Source organism: Chionomys nivalis, chromosome 16 (genome assembly GCF_950005125.1).
Source record: "Chionomys nivalis chromosome 16, mChiNiv1.1, whole genome shotgun sequence".
Classification (NCBI taxonomy): Eukaryota; Metazoa; Chordata; class Mammalia; order Rodentia; family Cricetidae; genus Chionomys; species Chionomys nivalis.
Genome location: NC_080101.1, coordinates 10957568 through 10978255, shown reverse-complemented (window position 1 = coordinate 10978255; position 20688 = coordinate 10957568). Strand labels below are relative to the sequence as shown.

The 20688-nt window shown below is 46.4% G+C and overlaps 1 protein-coding gene across 2 annotated transcripts in view; it reads left to right on the top strand.

The window, feature by feature from the left end:
* Positions 1–17429: 17429 nt before the first annotated feature.
* The window catches only part of Lyn (LYN proto-oncogene, Src family tyrosine kinase), a 106446-nt gene continuing 103187 nt past the window's right edge, over positions 17430–20688 (top strand). Inside the window, exon 1 of one of the 2 annotated variants that reach the window (XM_057790665.1) lies at positions 17430–17706. The gene's annotated coding sequence lies outside the window, so the exon portion shown is untranslated. The remainder of the gene's footprint in view (positions 17707–20688) is intronic. The other variant, XM_057790662.1, reaches the window with a different exon arrangement.

Sequence of the window (20688 nt, the reverse complement as noted above, 5' to 3'; positions counted from 1 at the left end):
AGTTTCTTCTTCTTCGAAAAGGATCACATCAGAAGGTTTGCAATCAGGACAAACAGAAGCTTGTTATCATTGAATCTATGTGTTTAATATTTATGAGGGAGAAGGACGATGTACAATAAACCCATTTCCGATGTGTCAAACCGTATAGTGAGTCATGGGTCTGCCTAAGCAGATAATGTAACAGGACATCCTGTCCTCGCTGCACAGTTGTTCCAACTCTTCAGTGTTTTGTTTCTTTCTGGGCTCTGCAGAAGCTACAGAGGCAACCGAACTGCGACCAAATGCACGTTGTATTTAGGGCTTTAAGTTCACGTAAAAATAATTTCAAAATGCTTTTGGATCACCACTCTTTCTGATACCATGCCCCTTTGGGTTGTTGCAGGGCTGAAGCCCGAGCCTCACACATGCAGGGTCTGGGGCAACTAGCAGCTCTGGCCCCTGTTTTAAAATGCACCCCACTAACATCGGTTTTCACTTACTCTCCTTTCACGCCCCCACCCTCTCCTATTGATATTTTCATTCTTGTCTTGCACCCCCACTCTTCACGTGCATTTGGTTCCTGACTCTTAATTCTCCTTGCTTGGTTTTGCTGATTTGTTATTGAGATGGGCTCTTGCTGTGTAACCCTAGCTGGCCTAGAACTTCTGGTAACCCTCCTTCCTCTTTCTCCCGTGTTATAGCAATGTACCTCTAACTGTCATCAGGTCCCAGTTTTTACTCTTCATGGGAATTCCAGCCTCTCTCAAAGAAGAAATGGTGGATAATTTTGTTTGGTGACATAACTCTGTTCATGCTGAACTCTCATGTCTTCTGTGAAATAGTTTTCTGTTCTTCCTATGACAATGGCGACAGAATGATCAACTGCGAGACAGCAACAGACCAGGTCCCAGAAATGACAGCCAAGTGTGCACAGAATGGGAAAAGCCAGCTAAAAAGGATAGAAAGGATGACAATATCACAAGACAATAAATTATGATTTAGTTGTGCTTAAAGAATGCAGTTTCGAGCTGGGCGGTGGTGGCACACACCTTTAATCCCAGCACTCAGAAGACAAAGGCAGGAGGATCTCTGTGAGTTTGAGGTCAGCCTGGTCTACAGAGTGAGTTCCAGGACAGGCTCCAAAGCTACAGAGAAACCCTGTCTCAAACAACAAAAACAAACAAACAACAACAACAAAAAAGAATGCAGTTTCATGCCTGTTACAAGTTGCTGTTCAAATGTCGCAGCAGAGGACCTTGTGGTGGTGGCACACGCCTTTAATCCCAGCACTTGGGAGGCAGACGCAGGCAGATCTCTGTGAGTTCGAGACCAGCCTTGTCTACAAGAGCTAGTTCCAGGACAGGCTCCAAAACCACAGAGAAACCCTGTCTCAAAAAACCAAAAAAAAAAAAAAAATGTCGCAACAGAGGGTCACAGAAGCCATAGTCTGAGGCCAGTCTGGTAGCACAGCCCCTATTCCACCGTGGAAGCCCTGATTTCACTGCTTTAGTGCCCTGAGTCTAAGACGTCTCACATCGCTTGAATTTCCTTACAGTGAGATGAACCATAAGCAAACATTAGCAAATTAGGTTAAATAAGTATTTATGACTATTCTCAAATTAATTCTATTTTGTACTAATTTAGCTTAGTAGGGGTAGAAGACAGGATCTCATACTTGTGAGTTCTACCACTGAATCAGACTCCCCTCAAACTTCGCACTGGAAACTTATAATCACTGCAGTAGCACCAGGTCATAGCTACTAACTTTGCATAGAAATGGGACATAGTCTGGTAGTTTTGTTTTGTTTTGTTTTGCTTTTTTACTTACTGTTCCATCATGGCCGACTCAGCCCCGGATGCATGGCTGAAGTCACCCTAGGCTGCACAGTGAGACCTTGTCTCAAAAACAAAGGCTAAGCAGTATGTAAGTAAATGGGTACAAGAACAGGTGCCTTGCCTGTAAATGCTCTTGTTCAGTCCTCGGCACCAAAGCAGAACACATGATTATATGAAGGGCCAGGTCCACTCCTGGCCTGCTGGGTCCTTTGAGATCTTTTCCTGGCTCTCGGGTTCTTTGGCTGTGTCATTAATGAGAAAAATAGCAACGAAAATGAGCTGATTTTATTGAAGAGAAGTATCAGTTGCATTATTACTGAATACGGATGACCTGAGCCTGGAAGAAGAATGACAACATCCCCCCAAGGCCACCATAGTTCTACACAAATGAAGCTTTGACTAAAAGTAAGTGACTTCTAGAATGTTTTGTGTGATAGACACAGAACTCTATACAAGAATGGGCCGTAACAGTGGAGCATTACTTTCCGTTTTTTCCCTGATCCTGATCCTCAGTTTGCTAACTGAGGTCCTTGTGCAATAGCGCAAGGTAAACGACCAAGGCATAAATTAGCAGGAAAGTAGGAAAGAATCTAGAACGAGAAGGCCCATTCTGTCTGTGAATTTCCACTCCTTCCTGGAATGATGGGGGAGAGTCTTCTGTTTTGTGTTAATTTCATTGGTTAAATAAAGAGACTACCTTGGCCCTTTAATAGGACAGAAAATTAGGTAGGTGGAGTAGACAGAACAAAATTCTGGGAGAAGGAAGCCGAGTCAATCAGTCACCATGATTCTCCCACCCGATACAGACGCAGGTTAAGATCTTTCCTGGTAAGCCACCTTGTAGTGTTACACAGATTATTAGAAATGGGTTAATCAAGATGTGAAAATTAGCCAATAAGAGGCTGGAACTAATGGGCCAGGCAATGTTTAAAAAAATGCAGTTTCCATGTAATTATTTCGGGTGTAGAGCTAGCTGAGTGGCAGGACACAGCCCGCTATTCCTCACAACACTGGAAAGCTTTGCTGGACTTGTGGAGGCTGGAAATCGCACCTGCTCAGGGGGTCGGCCTGGATATTTTAGCCAATTCCAGGGGGCCTGTCTCGGGTGCTCCTATTTCCGTTCCCTGTTTCCAGATTCATAGCACACACATACTGCGTTAGTCAACTTTCCGTCACCAGACAAAACGCCTTATAAAAGTCGATTCAAAATCAAAGATTGAATTGGGCTGGTGGCTCCTGAGGCTTCGGTGGTTGACTGCCCTGCTTTGGGCTGGTGACAAGACAGCAGGGTGTGGTGACAGCAAGCACTTGGTGGAGAAAAGCTGCTCACCTCATGGTGTCCAGGAAGCGAAGAGGAGGCAGGTAGGGCCCCAGATTTACTTCAAGAACATGCCACCAAAGACCCATCTTCCTTCCATAAGGCACCACCTTTCTCTACTGATGTCTTGTTGCTGCAACAAAATGCCTGGCAACACCCTAAAGAAAAAAGGGAAAGTTTATTTTATTTGTAGTTCTAAGAGACACAGTCCATTCTGGAAGGAAGGTACAGCAGAAAGTGCAGGAGGTACATGACCTCCACAGTCAGGAAGCAGCAATGAGCGCCTGTGCTCAGGACATTTTCTCCTGAGTATTTAGTCCTAGGCTCAGCCCATAGAACAGTTCGGCCCACATTTAGGGCAGCCCTTCTCATCTCCATGAGACTAATCCAGACAATTCTTCACAGAAATGCCCAGAGATCTGGTCCATGGAGATTCTCAGTCTCATCAAGTTGACAGTCAAGGAAGCCATCATCCCTTCCAAAGTTTCCACAACTTTCCAGCATTACCACAATCTGGTAACTAAGCATTTAGCAGATAGGTTATTCAACATATCTGTATTTAAATATGCAGTGATGGCCTCTTCCTTGTAAAGAACTGCCTAAATATTCTAAAACTTCCCCTTCACTCTGTATTTAGTGAAAGCATTTGATTACTAGTTTATTTAATTAATTATCAATCTTATTTTTCATTCCTGGTGATGGAACACGGGGCCTTATGCACAAGATAAAACCACTCTTTCGCTGGAATTAAGGCCTAACCCTAAGTTTTATTAAGACAGCCTCGCTAAGTTGACCAAGCTGACCTTAACCTGACCCACATTGATTCCCAGTGCCCCACTCACCAGTGATGTGATTTTGAACAGGTCTCAATTTTGTGTGTACCACGAGAGTCACTTTGGCATATCTGGCATGATATATGAAAAGCCTCTCAGCAAAGCTGCTTTCTAACTATTTATGTTGATACTCTTAGATCTGCTGCTCTCAACCTTGATCTGAGAGGTTCCTTTTCATGTGGCAGCTCATCAGTGCCGAGACTCATAACTGGTCCGTGTTGAGATCAAGTGGCCATGAATGTTTAGCCTTAAGCCAGACATCTACATCAGCATTCCTGCATCCCCACCCCACACCAGGCTTAGGATGCAGCACAGGAGGGGGAACGGAAAGAATGTGAGAGCCGGAAGATGGGGAAGAGAAGCTGTGAAACGCACACCTGGGGATGTGACGAGAGCTCAGCGGCCGTAGGATCCGTGAAGCTCTGTACAGGATTGAGGCAGTCAGCATTCCAGCATTTCCAGCGTATGGGAGTGGTTCACAAGCCCCAACCTCTAGCTGAGAAGCTATTGGCAGTTGACCTTGGTGGTTGCTGGGAGAGGGACGGTCATATTTCTTTGGAAGTGTGGCCCCATATTCTAGTGACTGGCTCAACACCTATGCACATATGGGTTTTGGATTGGACTCAGTGGGTTGTCAAACATAAAAATAAAAAGGAATATGAAATTTGGAGGTGGATGTCTTAGGGAGCTCTCGGGGGTGGAAGAGGGAGAGATGGACGTCATTGAAATACACCGTGTGCGTGCATGAACTCAAATAATAATAAAATAAGATAATGCTAGCCAAATTCTCCCACATAGTAAAGAAGGCCCTATAGCTATGCCTTCTCCTTCTAGAAAGGAACTAAGCTGGCGAATACTTCCAGACTGTGATCCCAAGTATCAAAAACCCTGAAGTCTCTATTCAGAATTGTAGACTAATATTTCATTCAGTAGATTTTATGAAAAACAGATTACCTGTCATGTTGTAGGTGGATCTTATTCAGCCAGTTAAAGACTTTGTTGGGAGTGTGAGACTCGGAGGTTCTATGAAGAAAAGTAAATTCTGTCAGTAGAATGCCCTGAGCTGTAATATTGACACGTCCCTAAATTTCCAGTATGCTGGGTGCCATGCAGATAGCATATGCTTTAACTTCTGTAACCCCCAGGTGTCAATTCCTTGGGCTAAGTGTTTCTCTTATTCAGAGAGAGGGAAAGAGAGAAAGAGAGAGAATAAATATATGCACACACACACACACACATATTCACACACTTATTCTCTTGTTCTGCTTCTCTGGACACCTCTGACCACTGCAAGGAATCCTCTTCCAGGTCAGGGAACAGTCTTTATTTTATTCATGTTTCAGCATATACTAAACTTTACTTGCAGTCTTCAAAAATGGTACTAGAAATATGAGGGCTGATCCTGTGAAACCAAGGAACATGTTCTTTGGGAATCAGAGGGCTGACACGGGTTTGGTGGGAGTAATCACCAATGAAAATGCCCCTTGTTTCCCCTGGGGAAACCTTGCATAGCTTCAGGGGGTCTGCAGAAAGCAGATGAGGAATGGGATGGTGCAGTGGAGAGGCTCCAGGTGTGGTGAGCTAGACCTGGAGTCAAATTTTGATTCCATCACTACTTGTGCAACCTTGGAATGTTTCCTTAAGTCCTTAGACTCAATTTTAACGAATGTAAGCTGATGTTACAAGAAAGTGTTTTTAAAATCGGACTAGATGTAGCAATCTGATGTACACTAGTGACGTGCCCAGACCCTGCAGCAGACCAGGGACTAGACCACCGTTAGGGTCCCCCATGAGTCAGGCACGGTGGCTAATGCCTTTATTCTCAGAACTCAGGAGTCAGAAACAGGCTAATCTGAGAATTGGAGGTCAGCCTTGTCTACACAGAGAATTACAGGATGATATAGTAGTAAGATCCTATCTCAAAACAGGAGCAACATAGGTTTCCCCATGAATCAAAGCAGAAGGGCACTTCTTTGAATCTCAACATAGTAGTAATATCCTCTTAGGTGCCTGATCACTTAAAAAAATTGCAAATATATTCTGCTTATGTGCACTGAGTTTAATGCTTCAGTTAACAAATGGAGGCGTTCTGAATCCCTCTTCACTGTGTGGTTCACCAGGTGAATTAGAGGATTAGAATAAGGGTGTAAGGTGACTGTTGTTGAAAACTTACCGTAGGATCTGAAGAACAAAGCCACGTGATGCATCTGGGAAAGCTTTCTTTAGTGGTGTGTCATTTAAACTGGTCCCTGAAGGGTGGGTAAGACTTGGACACGTGAAGACAGAGGGCAAGGGAGACACGGGAATGAAAGCAACAATGTAAACATGTGTGTCGCTATGGCAAGTCACACGAAAACACCCTTCAGATCTTACACGCCCTGAGTATTAACGTGATGCCTTCCTCTCCTGTCTCCGCTCATGTTGCAACACCACCACTCTATCGCTTACCTTTCCTGCTGCTGAGGAAAGACATTTGGCTCATAGGATTTGGGCTCAAAGGTATACAGTTCATCGTGGCCTGGAAGGCTTGGGACAGGATGCTCCACGACAGCGGAAGCATATGGAGGCTGCTCACTCACACCTCAGGGAACCAGGAAGCAGAGCTTTGGCTCTAAACCTCAAAGCCTGCCCTAACGTCTCACTTCCTCCACCTAGTTGCCACCTCTTAGAGTTTCACCACCTCTCCAAATAGTACCACCCGCGCTGGAGCCTAGGTGTTCAAATATATCAACATGCAAACCATAACCTGCTTCCAACCCCCATAGGCTCATCACCATCTCATAAGGCAAAATCCATTCAGTCTAAAAACAAAACTCCCTATGGTCTTATACTTTTAATGGTTTGAAAGTTCAAAGTCACTCTGAGACCCAAGCCAAACTCTTAGCCACGAGTCCCAGATTTTAAAAACTGTTAGATATTTTCAACATATATTCCAGGGGGTAGTCAGAAGATAAGAAGGAAATATAAGCAAGCCAAAACCAGGTAGGGCAAGCACAACCCCTGTACCTCCACACCTGGCATCTTGGCTCATTTGGCTTCTGATGTCTTGGGAAGATCCATCCCTCCAGCACTGGGGTCTGAATCCCTTGTGGCCCCTCGTAGTGGCTCATCTGGGTTGTCCACGGGAATCAACTGAACGCCACACTACTGAGCATGCCTGTGAAGGACTCGCCTGGTCAGATTCTCTGAGGCAGGAAGACCCCCTCCCCCCAAAGATGAGCCATTCCTTCTAGGGGCAGCCCACATATAAGGATATGGGGAAAAGAAGCTTTTGGTTTTCCCCTTCTGATTCTCCCTCTCCATCCTGTTGCGGAGACATTGCATTCCCTTGTCCGTACTTTAGAACTAACTTCTTGGAGATTCCGACAGAGACTGAAGCTCATCAGCTGTCCGGGAATCTTCTAGGACTCCAGCGCCAGACAGAGACTGCTGAGACATCCAGCCTCCTGGTCTGAACAGCTACTGATTCTTGGCCTTTCTGTCATAGGACAGCAATTGTTGGACTTCATTAGACACAGTCTGTAACCCAGTCCAGCAACTCCCCTTTTAGTATAGACATCCATCCATTTTATCGCATTTGTTCCCTTTGAGAATCTTAACTAATACACCTCTCTTATGCTAGCTCTATTTCGAGTTTGTGGCTTCCTTCAGTGGACACCCAGGTTCTCCACTGTCAGTTAGGGCTTCGCCTTCAGAGCTCTACGCAACCTATCCAGCCCTGTGACATGTTTCTTGGCTCCATTCCACCTTTACACCTGCATCTGCATGCTTCAGTGTCAGTATCGGAAGGATGACATGCTGCTGACTCTGGGACCACAGCTAGAGTGACTTCTATATCCTGGATCCTGGCTCTTTCCTCGGCAGCTGCTTTCTAGCAGAGCACACTGCTTTCAGACCCTCTCCTTGCAAATGAATTTGCATTGGTGTAATCTGGAGCCATGAGTGGAGAGGCTCTCACGCTCGCTGCACTGTCCCTAAAGGCCGACACTCTTCCTCAATGACGCCACTCTCCTGAACAATCAGAAGCTTTCTTGACACCAACTCTGTTCTTAAGTTTAACTGGTTTGAATTCCTTTCCTCCCAAAGCTCGATATGTCTCGTGCTATTCTGCTCTACATCACTATAAATCCGGGCAAACATGCCGAGTAATACCATGCTCTAGCCTGAACATTGTGAGTCGTGAATTTTCCTCTGCCAAAGGAAGTGGGATAGAGAAGCAGAGGCAACTAGGAGGCCATGAGAAGGAAGGAGCCTCTTGGCAACTGAGAATTGAAACTTTGCAGAGGCAGTGAGCTGGCTCAGCAGGGAAAGGCACCCATCACAAAGCCTGATGACCTGACTTCAACCCTGGTGGAAGGAGAGTGGGAGGGGCACCATTTCTACAGACAGACAGACAGAGAGAGAGAGAAAGAGAGAGAGAGAGAGAAAGAGAGAGAGAGAGAGAGAGAGAGAGAGAGAGAAATAAAGAAATAATTGTAAAAAATAATTTCAAAACAATTGAACTTTGCTGTGACCCTTGTGCTGGAGAGATTTCTGTAACTTGACACAAACTACAGACACGTGAGAAAAGGAGACCCCAATCGAGAAAATGCCTCCATAAGACCAGGCTGTGGGCCAGCCTGTAGAGCATTTTCTTAATTAGTGATTGACGGTGAGAATTCAGTCCACTGTAGGTGGTGCCACCCCTGGGCTGAAGGTCCTGGGTTCGATAAGAAAGCAGGTTGAGCAAGCCATGTGGAGCAAGCCAGTAAGCAGCACCTCCATGGCCTCTGCATCAGCTCCTGCCTCCAGGTTCCCGCCCTGTTTGAGTTCCTGTCCCGACTTCCTTCAGTGACTATATTGTAGAAGTAAGTATAAGCCAGTTAAACCCTTTCCTCCCCAGCTTGCTTCTAGTCATGATGTTTTATCTATAGCAATAGAAACCCTAACTTAAGACAGTTGTTGACATCCAAACTATGCTCCTTTATATAGAGAACGTTAAGAATGAACCATGCTTACAGCCTAAGCCGATCTGGTCTTCATGTATGGCCTAAATGCTTTCTGAGATATTTTCTAGGAACCCCACAAAGAAGACTGAACTTTTTGTTTTCAATAAAATCATTTTGGGAGCTGGAGAGATGGTGCAGTGATTAAAAGTATTGGCTGACCTAGGTTCAATTCCCAGCACCCCAGGGAGGATCACTTCAGATGTGATGCCCTCTTCTGACCTCCGAGAATACTAAATGTACATGATACACAGACATACATGCGATCAAAGCATCCATACACACAAAATAATAAAATACTAATTTTTTGAAGAACTTAAATCTAAACTTTTTCAAGTTTTGTAACCTAAGGCTTTATGTAACCAGCTTTAATCCTATCCAATTAATAGGAACTGCCCTATTATGTCATTTACGTTCCTTAGCAACCCTTACAGATATAACTTCAAGGGTCAAGAAAAAAGTGTATATAGTTGTAAATAGTGTATATACTGTAAATAACTGTTGAGACTCTGAGAAGTCCAGCCTTCGGTGTCAGGTATATACCTTTTTCTCAGAGTGCCTCTTTCCCTTGATCCTCCTGTTTAACATCTGTACTAAGATCTATTTTATAACCCTCAGTTCTGTTTCATTCCTCCTGGCACTGAAATCCTTTGCTACAACCAAGCCAAGACTCTGGATTTACCCGGTTAGAAATCCCTACGAGCGGAAGGGAATTTCTTCAGCAGTGAGGATGGAGCAGTGTGTTGTCTCGCCACCGCTGACACCAAATGAGCCCCTTACTTTTTAATTCAGCCTTGCTCAAGTTTGCAGAATGTGGCCAAAATGCCGTCAGATTGTCTACCAGTGTACAGCATGAGTGATCTCTACCTCAGTGTGTCGTCGGTCTCCTTGGAAAGCTCACGACGGTCATTATTTACATTTCTGTTGATGCCATGATCCTTCTCGTTGCCGCCAGGATGCCCAGTTAAAGCTCTTCTTACTTCATTCTAGAGATGTGCTAGCTCCCATGTACAAATTCCCCCACATCGCTCCTACAAATCACACAATAGGTCTCGCCATAGCAGCAGCCCTAGTCTGGACACCTACTTCTATTACTTTCTTTTCTCATTTTTGGGACCAATATCTGACCAGAAGCAGCTTAAAGCGGAAAGAATTTCTTTTTATTCATGATTTGAGAGGCTACACTCGGTGGTGTGAAGGGCACGGTGGCGGGCGGTAGGAATCCATGGCGTCTCGGCAGACCAGGAAGCCGGGGAGGAATAGGGCTGCCTCTGAGCTGCTGCCTTCCTTGTTCTTCTTCCTCATGGTCGAGCCCCAACCCAGGGAACTGTGCTGACAGCTTTCGAAAGTTGGTCATCTCTGGGAATATCCTCAGGACCACATCAAGGGGTGGGCCTCACTAAAACCCTAGTCATTTTTTTATCCAATCAAGTCAATCGAGTTGACCATCACACACCTAACAAATGGGTTACAAAACTGGGTTACTTGTCTGTCCCATGCCCAGGACTTGTATGGGCTCAATGTGATTCTATCTAGATGGACAAAGTCAAACAAAATACAGTTTTCTCAGAACAACCTCTTCTATTCCTCGTGGGTCCTACCAACCGCTACCCAGATCAAAATCACGTTAGCTTGGTCAAGCTTCTCCTGTTGTGAAGTGGGGTACATAAGAACTGTCTGACATTCTAACTTTGCAATGGACTTTTCCTTCTTTTGCATCTTACCTATAATCGGAGCTGAAGAATCCCTGAGTGAGAGCCAACTCCTGATTATCACAGGAGTGGATACAGTTGGGGGGAGTGACTTTCTCAAAGCCTAACAGTAAATAATTAAAACTAACAGGATTTCCAAGGAACACATAAAGACAAACTACTTAGATGTACAAAAAGATATGCCCAGGGTCAAAGAAAACCCTAAATCCACCCTGGAAGGGACTCTGCCTTCTAGAAGGCAGTTGAGCTTCTACCAAGTGCTCCGGAGGAATGGTCAAATTCTCTGTAGTTTTCTGGAGGTGGAGATAAGGAATGACTAGTGATCATAATGAAGCCGTGGTGGTCTCAGACCATGCCACTTTTCAGGGTGCCTGATATCACTAACCTGTTAGTCTGACATGTTCTGGGAACATAAGCCACCGACTATTGTTAAAGCACATAAACACTTCCCACACAATTAGACCCTAGAGATTTCTGAGACATACTTCTTGTTTCCCATCCATGGCGGCCATGTACAAGAATTGATATTAAGCAAAACATGTTCGACTGACTTCATAGCTTTTCCAGGATTCAGCTGATGCCTTCTAGCAGCTCAAAATCAGAAGTATTATTAGATGTTAAATTTATTCAAAGATAATGTGGACTTGGGAACTGAACATTCAAGATAGGCAAATATAGACACCCATGTATACATACATATACATATACTCATATGTTATAAAACTGGCCAATGAAGATAAGAGCAGTAAGATAAAGAAAGTAACAATCAACATTATGTCAACACCCTCATCTGGCTGTGTTCACCTGATGGCTGTCAATAACCTTTATATAGAATTGAATACAAGTTGAACGTAATAATTCATGCTGATACAGGAAGACTGGCATGAGTTTAAGGCCAGTCTAGGACATACAATGAGTTCAAGGCCAGCCTGAACTACATATTGAGAAATTGCCTCAAGAAAGGAAGGAAGGAAGGAAGGAAGGAAGGAAGGAAGGAAGGAAGGAAGGAAGGAAGGAAAGAAAAAAGAAAAGAAAAAAATGAATTGAATACAATGCCTCCTCTTGCTTCTGGTACTCAGTCAGGTCTTAGTGAGTGGAAACAGGGCTACCTGAGAAGGTGAACCCATGAATGAGACGTGGTATCATCAACTAGACCCCCAAAGACTCTCAGTGGCTCAACATGAAAGGTTGATATGGATGGACATGGTGGTTAATGCCTGTAATTCCAGTACCTTGAAGGTAGAGGTAAGAGAAAAACAAGTTTGGCTCTGTCATAAGACCTTGTTTCAAAAAACAAACAAACAAAACCACAGGCCAGCTGGGCGTTGGTGGCGCACGCCTTTAATCCCAGCACTCGGGAGGCAGAGGCAGGCGAATTTCTGTGAGTTCAAGTCCAGCCTGGTCTACAAGAGCTAGTTCCAGGACAGGCTCCAAAACCACAGAGAAACCCTGTCTCGAAAAACCAAAAAAACAACAACAACAACAACAAAAAAACAAAACCACAGGCCAGTGGAGCACCCTACACCACCACACTGGGTAAAGCAGACAAAGACAGCAGAAGGCAAAGTCCATCACAAAGGTCACAGAGCCACATTGGGATGAGTATAGGGAAATCTAGGAGACTGATTAGACCCCTGTGCTGAAAACTGCATCACCGGCCACATGGACTGCTTCACCAACACTCTTACCGTCACCAGTCAGTTTGCCCAGAATGTCCAGGAAGGAGGACCGTAGGCTGTCCCTCAGGAGAAAGAGAGGACAGAGGACTTCTGCAGGGAGACTTCTAGTGGAGGAAAAGTTGTCAAGTGTCAGGTTACAATCAGTCAGTTGTCGGGCCTGTTGGTGCTGTAACCTCAGCAACTAAAATGTGTAAAAAGTGAATCTCTGGGGGCTGGAGAGATGGCTCAGTGGTTAAGAGCACTGACTGCTCTTCCAGAGGACCCGGGTTCAATTCCTAGGACCCACATGCCAGCTCACAACTGTCTGTCACTCCAGTTCCAGGGGATCTGACACCTTCATACTAATGCACATAAAATGAATCTAAATAAATTATTTTTTAAAAAGTTAATCTCTGGAATATAAAGTGAAAAGGAAGAGAGAAGGAAAATGGATGGCATGGAGACAGCTGTGTTCTTAGAACTAAAACAGGACAGCAGCCCGGAGGCTTGTGAAGGTCAGGCTCCAGCTGGGTGCTGGACACAAGGCCATCCCCTACAGACCTCAGAGCAGAACCCAGCTGGCTGGCAGCCCTCCACCCAGATGCTAAGCTCATGCCACACTACACGTAACCACCCAGGAAGAGGAGGAGAACCTAGAAGACAGGGCTGGGCAGGCAGCTTGCTAGTAGAGGGCTTGGTTAATGTGCACGAGGCCCTCAATTGATCCCTGGCACAGGACAGAGAAGGAAGAACAGAAGTAAAGAAAGAGGGAGAAGAAAGAGGAGGAGGCAGAGGGGAGGAAGAAGAGGGGGCAGACAAGGAGGAGGGGAAAGAGCGCCACAGCTCAGTGCTCAGTGACTGGCTACTCCTTTCTTGCATCTGTGACCCTGTGCACCTGTGCAGTACTCCTGGTCCTGCCTGAGGATGGGTTGTCATCTTCTTTACCCACGGAGTCCTTTCTCGATGCCTGTGTGTCAACAGACTCATCTGTCCTTTGAACTTTTAAGGTGACAAATACTGGAGCTACATCTTCCAGCAGGAATCAAGCATCTCTTCATGTTTTAAGATCAAAATCTGTGCTATCAGGGTTGCTTCTGGAGGTGGCCATGTTTTCTCCCAAGGGAAGTGTCTTTCGGTAACTTCTCCCTAATCAGAGCTGAACTCTGGCTCCTGTGTCTGCCTCCAGAGAGCACCAGGCTCCTCCCAGTGCCAGCTTCCTTCATGACTTCTGCTTCATCCAGGTATTTTCACAGGGCTCAAAACCCTCTGATTAAACTACGTTGGGAAACTGCGCGGAGAACTGGGTGATTTTTGTGTCTTCTCCTTAATTCTTGTCATTTGTGTTTCAAAACCCCTTCTACTTTATTTAACTGACAATATTTGATGAAATAGTTAGAGGGCTAAGGATTATTATTCCTGGAGTTGTCAGATAACAGTTCAGACAATTTATATGCAGAAAGATTGATGGGCGGTGGTGGTGCACACCTTTAATTTCAGCACTCGGGAGGCAGAGACTGGCAGATCTCTGTGAGTTTGAGGCCAGCCTGGTCTACAGAGTGAGTTCCAGGACAAGGTCCAAAGCTACAGAAAAACCCTGTCTCAAAAAAATAAATAAATAAATAAATAAATAAAAATAAAAAATTTTAAGCAGAGAGATTGATTGATGGAAGAGGGGTATGAGGGAGGAGAGTACTGGTTAATGAAGTGTGGCTAAATGTTAATAGCAGGAGAATTAGATCAAGAACATATGGTGATTCTTTGTGCTCCCTTAGACGCTTTCCTGTGATTCTGAAACAGTTTCTACATATAAACTAAAACGTGTTTCTAGAGATCACAAGGCTACATAGACACCAGGTTTGGCATTTATCAAATTTGAACCGAGAACAGGGCAGATACCAAGGTCGTGGAGCCAGCTTGATAGGAGAGAAGAGGGGGGCCCCACGCTAAAGATCTGAGGGAAGGAAAATTGGGAAGGCCACTGGAGCTGTCCTCCCTCAGAAAAAACAGAAGCTTGGTCGCATTGATTCATCCTTTTACCTTCCAGACAGTACTGGGTAGACCTCGGAAACCTCTAATCTGCCTATATGAGGCAATTTTTAATATGTAGTTTACTGTTTTGGTCTAGTTACCATGCAGTACATTTCTGTGTGTCATCATATGACAGATTAACTTTAATAAGATCCAAACTATAATTATGTTATTGGTGTCATAATCATTACCATGTGGCTCAGTTTTAATAACGTAATGTTTAGGTAGTTTGTCTGTTCCTTCGTAACGTCAGACTAACATGGTTTGGAGCTGGACTTCCGGTTTGCAAGGCTGGGGCTTCTTAGGGCTTTGCTTCTTCTGTGGCATCTCAGGTTGGGAAGTGACTTAACAGAAAGCTTTGATGTCATCCACACAGGATGGGGTTCAAACCTAACCCCTCCACTTTAGAGAGGGAATAAGAACAAGTTGCCTACCCGTGCTGAGCCTTTCTTTCCTACACAGTGTAAATCCCAGGGCATGGTTGTGAGGGTCCAGTAGGAGATCCACTAAAGTCTTTTGTTTACCACACAGGGGTCACCAGTCACCTTCCTTCCAGAGAACCCGGATGAACCAACACTCACTTCCCATGTAAGATTCTGCCACGCCATTCCAGCCAAATGGACCTTCTCATCTTTGTAGCGTGCTTTTCCCGAACCAGAAGGTTTCACATCAATTGTAGCCACACTACAAACAGGCTACCTGCATTCGGCTGAGTTTCTCGCTGTGGTTCCCAGCGGTGGCTGATTAGTAGAGCAACCTGGGGAGCTTGGGGATCGTTAGAGACTGATTTGATTGGTGTGTGCAAGTCTGGCCATGGGGATACTGTGACCACCAACAGGATTGCAACTTGTCACTGTTCCTCTGTGGTGTTGCCACTTGGGTCACATGGGTCTCTGGCCAGGCTTACAAGAGTCAAAGGGAATCTTTGTGTCCACCCTGCATCTTCTCACAGAAGTCAACAGGAAACCTGTGCAGAGTGTCCATGTTAGGCTCCAAAAGCTAGACCTCTGGAGGCAGATTCCCAGGAGAGGGGAAGGAGCACCAGTGGCAGGCAATGACAAATAATTTTAATGCTTTTCTTGTTTGTCACATGCCGTCAGCCAAGACTTCAAGGGCTCAGTGAAAGAGTGTTACTACTTGGGGCCAATGTACTAAAGAGGTCATTCAAAAAAGTCCAGGACATGGATTCTCAGGTGGTGAGTTCTTTTAGACAGTGCTTCTCAACCTTCCTCATGCTGTGACCCTTTAATACAGTTAGTTCCTCATGTTGTGGTGACCCCCAACCCATAAAATTATTATTTTTGATGCTGCTATTGTGTAATTTGCTACTGTTATGAATCATAATGTAAATATCTGTGTTTTCTGATGGCCTTAGGTGACCCCTGGGAAGGGCTCTTTGATACCTAAAGGGGTTGTGACCTACAGGTTGAGAACCCCTGTTCTATAGGGTATCTGACAGATAGCAGCTCCTATGCACAGCGATTCCCATGGTAAGCTCCTGGCTACTCTTCAGCAGGAAAGTGACCATAGCAATGACCATCCACCTACCTGTTTCCTATGGCTTAGGGACAGTGATGGGGACACTCTGAGAAGTATGCTCTTATGTGATTGTGTCTTTGTGTGGCCATCGTAGGGTATACTCACTTTGTCCTTCTTGATGCAACCAGGAGTCAAGGTAAACAACACAAGGCGTTACTGACTAACCTTGAGCACACTGCTCTACAGGCAAGTCTTTAACATAAAAGTATGCTGTGTCAAATCATAGACCCTACTCACGGTTAACATGGTCAGTTCTCTGTACTGTACAGACTCTATGTACTCTAGGCTTGTTGGCACCAGCATCAGCTCAAACACTGGAACTGCCTTGTACCGCCGCACTGTGAGAGCTATGACATCTATGACATCGTAGAGATTTTTCAGCTGTTACAATATCTGGCACCATCTTCTTCTATGTAGTCCCTGGTTGAGTGAGAAAAAAATGGATACGCCTGGTGGTGGTGACCCATAAGAGTAATCCTAGCACTTGGGAGGCAGAGACAGGCCAGTCTCTGCACTTGAAGCCACCCTGGTCTACAGAGTTATAGGACAGCCAGGGCTACAGAGAGAAACCCTGTCTTGAAAAACCAAAAACCAAACCAACTGAAAAACCGATACATCATTATGCTTGCTGGTGTTAGGCTTCCTTCGTTAGTAACAAACGACAGCTGTACTGCACTTGGTTACAAGGTGGTCGCTCTGACCTACTGGACTGTAGTTGGGGAGACAGTTACCCACAATGCAAACACAAAAAGTCAAGTGTTTAGAGCCATGCCTGGTTCCCCTCTGCACCCAACGATTAATTTACGGAATCTCCTACAGTGTCCACACTTTTCTTCGCTAATTCTACAAGGTACTGCAGGGTTGGGAATCTGAGGAAACAGAAGTCAGATTAGCCTAAGTGAGCGTCATAGTGACAGAGGCTAATTGTGTACCTTGGTTCTGTAAGAGGCATTTATTAAGTTGAAACTCGCAATAGGCACTGGTTAGGCACCCATTGTACGCCAAGCATGTGTGCAGGTAGGACACAACGTCTGTAGGACTGCATTAACAGTTACCATGGCCCGCTCCAGTGGACAGTTCTGGCTAAACGGTCTTCCTTAGCTCCATTTTCCTGGAGAAACGGAGGCTTTCAGCGATCGCCAGACCATTTAATTCCACAGTTAGTCCCTACTCCTCACTGTAATGAAAGTCTTGAGCACTTAAACATTTAAGGAATTTGCTCTGTTTGGTACTCTTTTCTCTGTGGAGGACTCCACACACCGCAGTGCTGCCCCTACTCTCAGGCGCCCACCACTTCTGACACGTTGGGGAGTTGAATTGGAAGAAAAGGAAAAGGGATGTGGAAGTTTTCGCGACTCCTGAGGATCCCCAGATCTTTCTAAGGAAGAATGCTGGTTCCAAGGCTGCCCCTACTCTCCAAAATCTGTTTGCTTGCAAAACCCTGTGCAACGGCCACACCAAATACCAAACCTTGGACAGGAACCAAACGGTCACTTCCCCGCCCTCCCAGCACAGTATGCAAATCCGAGCACCAGGAAGTAGCTGGGACCTCTTGGCCGAGCCCAGCGACAGCCAGTTCCTCTCCCACCGAGCCGGGCCCGGGCGCCTCCCCGGCTGACGCTCTGCAGCTAAGCAGCCTGCTGCAGGCCGGGCAGTTGTCCCCCGCGCAGTGTGCCCGCAAGCGCCGGCCACGCGTCCTGCTACCCGGGCCGGCAGCTGCTTCTCAGGCGGGCCCTATAGGGCCGTCCCGTCGCTTACGCAGCTTTGAACTGAAGTCACCGTGGAGTTCCGCAGCCCCGAAACTTCTACCGCCAGCGAGTGAGTGAGGGGCTCGAGAGTGGGGTGGGCGCGTCGGGTAGACCAAGCAGGGACCGGAGCCCAGGTCGCTTGCTTGGCTAGGGACCCGGGTATTCGGCGCAGCAAAGGTTGCGCGCCGTTTCTTGCCGGCGCTCACTCCGGGTGGTGAGAGCTTTCAGATGCCTCCAGCCTGGGGTGACTGTGACTCGCCCGGGCGGTCGAGCGGGGGACGCGGGGGCGGCGGTTCCGCAGGTGTCCGCAGCGGAGCGGCGCGGGGGCGTGGTGGGAGGTGCGCACAGGGTGGGAGTCCTTGGGTCCCTGGCGGGGGCCACCTGCGGGCCCCGCTCCGACTTCTCTTCCGTGATAGGGAAGCCTCGGAGCACTCGGGAAGGAGCGCGGCGGGAATTCGGGAGGGTGGTCACCTGGGATGCAGTATCTAGTCGTCCTGCCAGACCCTGGGTCCCTAGGCCGGCTCTCACTAAGGCTGCCTGTTGGCTGAGGTCCCTGATGACTGGGGCAAGGTGGTGACGTCGAGCGGCTTCGGCAAGGCTGGAGCTCGACCTCCCGCGGAGACGGGCTTCTCTCTGGCGACAGCGGAGCGGTCCGACGCCTTGGCCAAGAGGAAGCTGGAGTTATTTTAAGAATTCAGGGATGCCTTTCCTTCGGGCTGGGGGGGGAAGGGTGTATGCGACAGTTCCCACTCACCCGCCTTATCTTAGCTGGCTATAGTGGCTTCCCCGTGCTGTTTGGGTTGTATTTTTTTCCCAACAGTCCGTTCCTCTGAGCACTGTGGTTGTCTCTTCCTTTCTTTGAGTATCCATGTTTGTGCTAATTTTGCCAATCCGCTCAACTTCCTTACCACTCAGAATGCAGGTGGGAATCTAGGCCATGCAGTCTCCCAGCTGTGTGTGTCTGCGGATTATTGAAGTTCCCAGTTTGGGTTTCCTCATAATTCAGAATGAACCTACCCGATAGGTTTAATAAACTGAAAGTCGTGGAACTTACGCCGCGTTATGTAAATGGTACTTGGTACAGCTGGTATCTATAAAAACGAAGGTCCTTGGGTCTTGGCAGTTTGGTGATTTTAAACCTGAAACCACAAGTCAGAGTGAGCCATCTGATTTTTGAAAAATCTGCTCAATAAAGACCTGAATGCTGTGGTGTCCCACGGGTTCCTCTGATTCCAAGGAGAGGCCCTAAAACATAAGACCTAGCGCGGAAGACGCTGGACTCCCGCTTTGCTCCTGAAGCTCAGCCGGCTGTAGGGTATTTTCTCTGTGTAGTAACGTCCTTAGTATTTTTTTACGGAAATAGGCTGCACCCTGAGGGGTGCAGGGCTTTTAAGTGAGGGGAATCCTTCTACCTAAGTCTGCCTATCCAGGCTCTCATTTGGAGTTGAGCTGGGTGATTTGGGACTTTTCCTGTTTCTTTGTTTTGCTTTTGTTTTTTAAATTTGGCTCACAAGAGCCTTTGGTGAATGAGCCCCTTGGGCTGTGAGCGTGATGACCTGAGCCAGAAAAGAGGCCAGCAGGTGTGAAGGAAGAGAGGTCAGGATCCAGGAATCCTGAGCTGTGGTCTAGTCACCGCACCGCTGGCCAGGGTTGAACTTATGGAACACCCACTTGGGCCGTGTATTGAGTCAGTGTTTCCTCACGGCAGCAGAGGTATTAGGAAATGTCCATGTTTATAGACTGGTCATCCCGACAATGACTGGCAACGGCTTTGTCTCGTTTGTCCAAAAATGAAGACCTGGTGCTTGAGGAGTGCTCCGTGGAGATGGCCTGGAAGGAAGAAGGGATAGCCTGCTGTAGGCTGCTCACCCTCTGTCTTGGCTTCTGTAACAAGGGTGGAAGGACATTAAATGGAAATCCCTGCTCAGGACTGTTCTCGGTGTCTTTGGAGGAAGTTCTCATGGGCAGTCAGACAGTTTCTGCAAAGCTGGTCTCCCTTCTTTACCTTAGAGTCTTGATACTTTGTAAAACTCTCCCTTCCGCTACTAGTGGCTTCCTTGCCACAGAAGAGGTCCTACACAGCCTGGCAAATCAGTGGCTCCGAAGACCTCTTCGTTCCTCCAGGTTTTGGTTTCAGAAATAAATGACAGATGCATCTGGTTAGAGTTTGGTCCCATAGAGATGTCATTTAGCAAAGTGAAACCGTATGATCATATATGAACCTATACTGATTTCATAAATCGGAATATAATATGCGCACATATACAGCATAAGACATTGCTGCATCTCACTGGGACCGGTGATTTCTAGGATGCATAGATTAATAAACAGAACACTGAAGGGTCACCACAATCAGTAGGTTGTTAGTCGGTGACGCATTGGCATTGGAAACAGCCTAGAGCCTTTCTGAGCAGCTTATAGCAATGAAGATAATACCTTTATTTGTAACTTCAGAAGCCTCCTCCTGACTTCATCTGCACCCCTCATGATTCCCTACCCATAAGCAGGGGACGGACAGGTACAAAAAAGAGATTCAGGAACTTGTCTGAGGTGAAAGGCCAGATGGTCTTTGGATATTATAGGTATGTTTTCTGACTACTCCTACTTTGCAGTAGTCAATTACTTAAGATAAATGTGTTGTTTAGTACGTATTTGAGACAGAATTGCAGAGTAATTTTCTTTACTTATTTGATAGTTTTTCTGAACTAAGTTTGGAGGGAGGGGTATGTAGGAGTGGATCTCCAGGAAACCATCTCCTGTATTTTCAGCACTGTCTCCTCTTCAGTGTGGATCATCCGTAATGACTGCTAAGGTAATACCGTGTGTTTTTGGGGCAGCCTTGCTTATGGTACGCAATAGTTAGCCAGGGCTGTCCAAGGACTGTCAAAAGACCTCTCTCTGTCATTGCTGGAGATGCCTTGCTATGGACTCTATCAGCTCTACATACCTGTTATAACAAGAGCATTCCTCATGATGGAGAAGGAGAGCCTATAGCACCCTTGTAGGAGACAGGCCGGGCTTTCTGAGTGCCTGCTGCGGGCAAGCCAGTGGA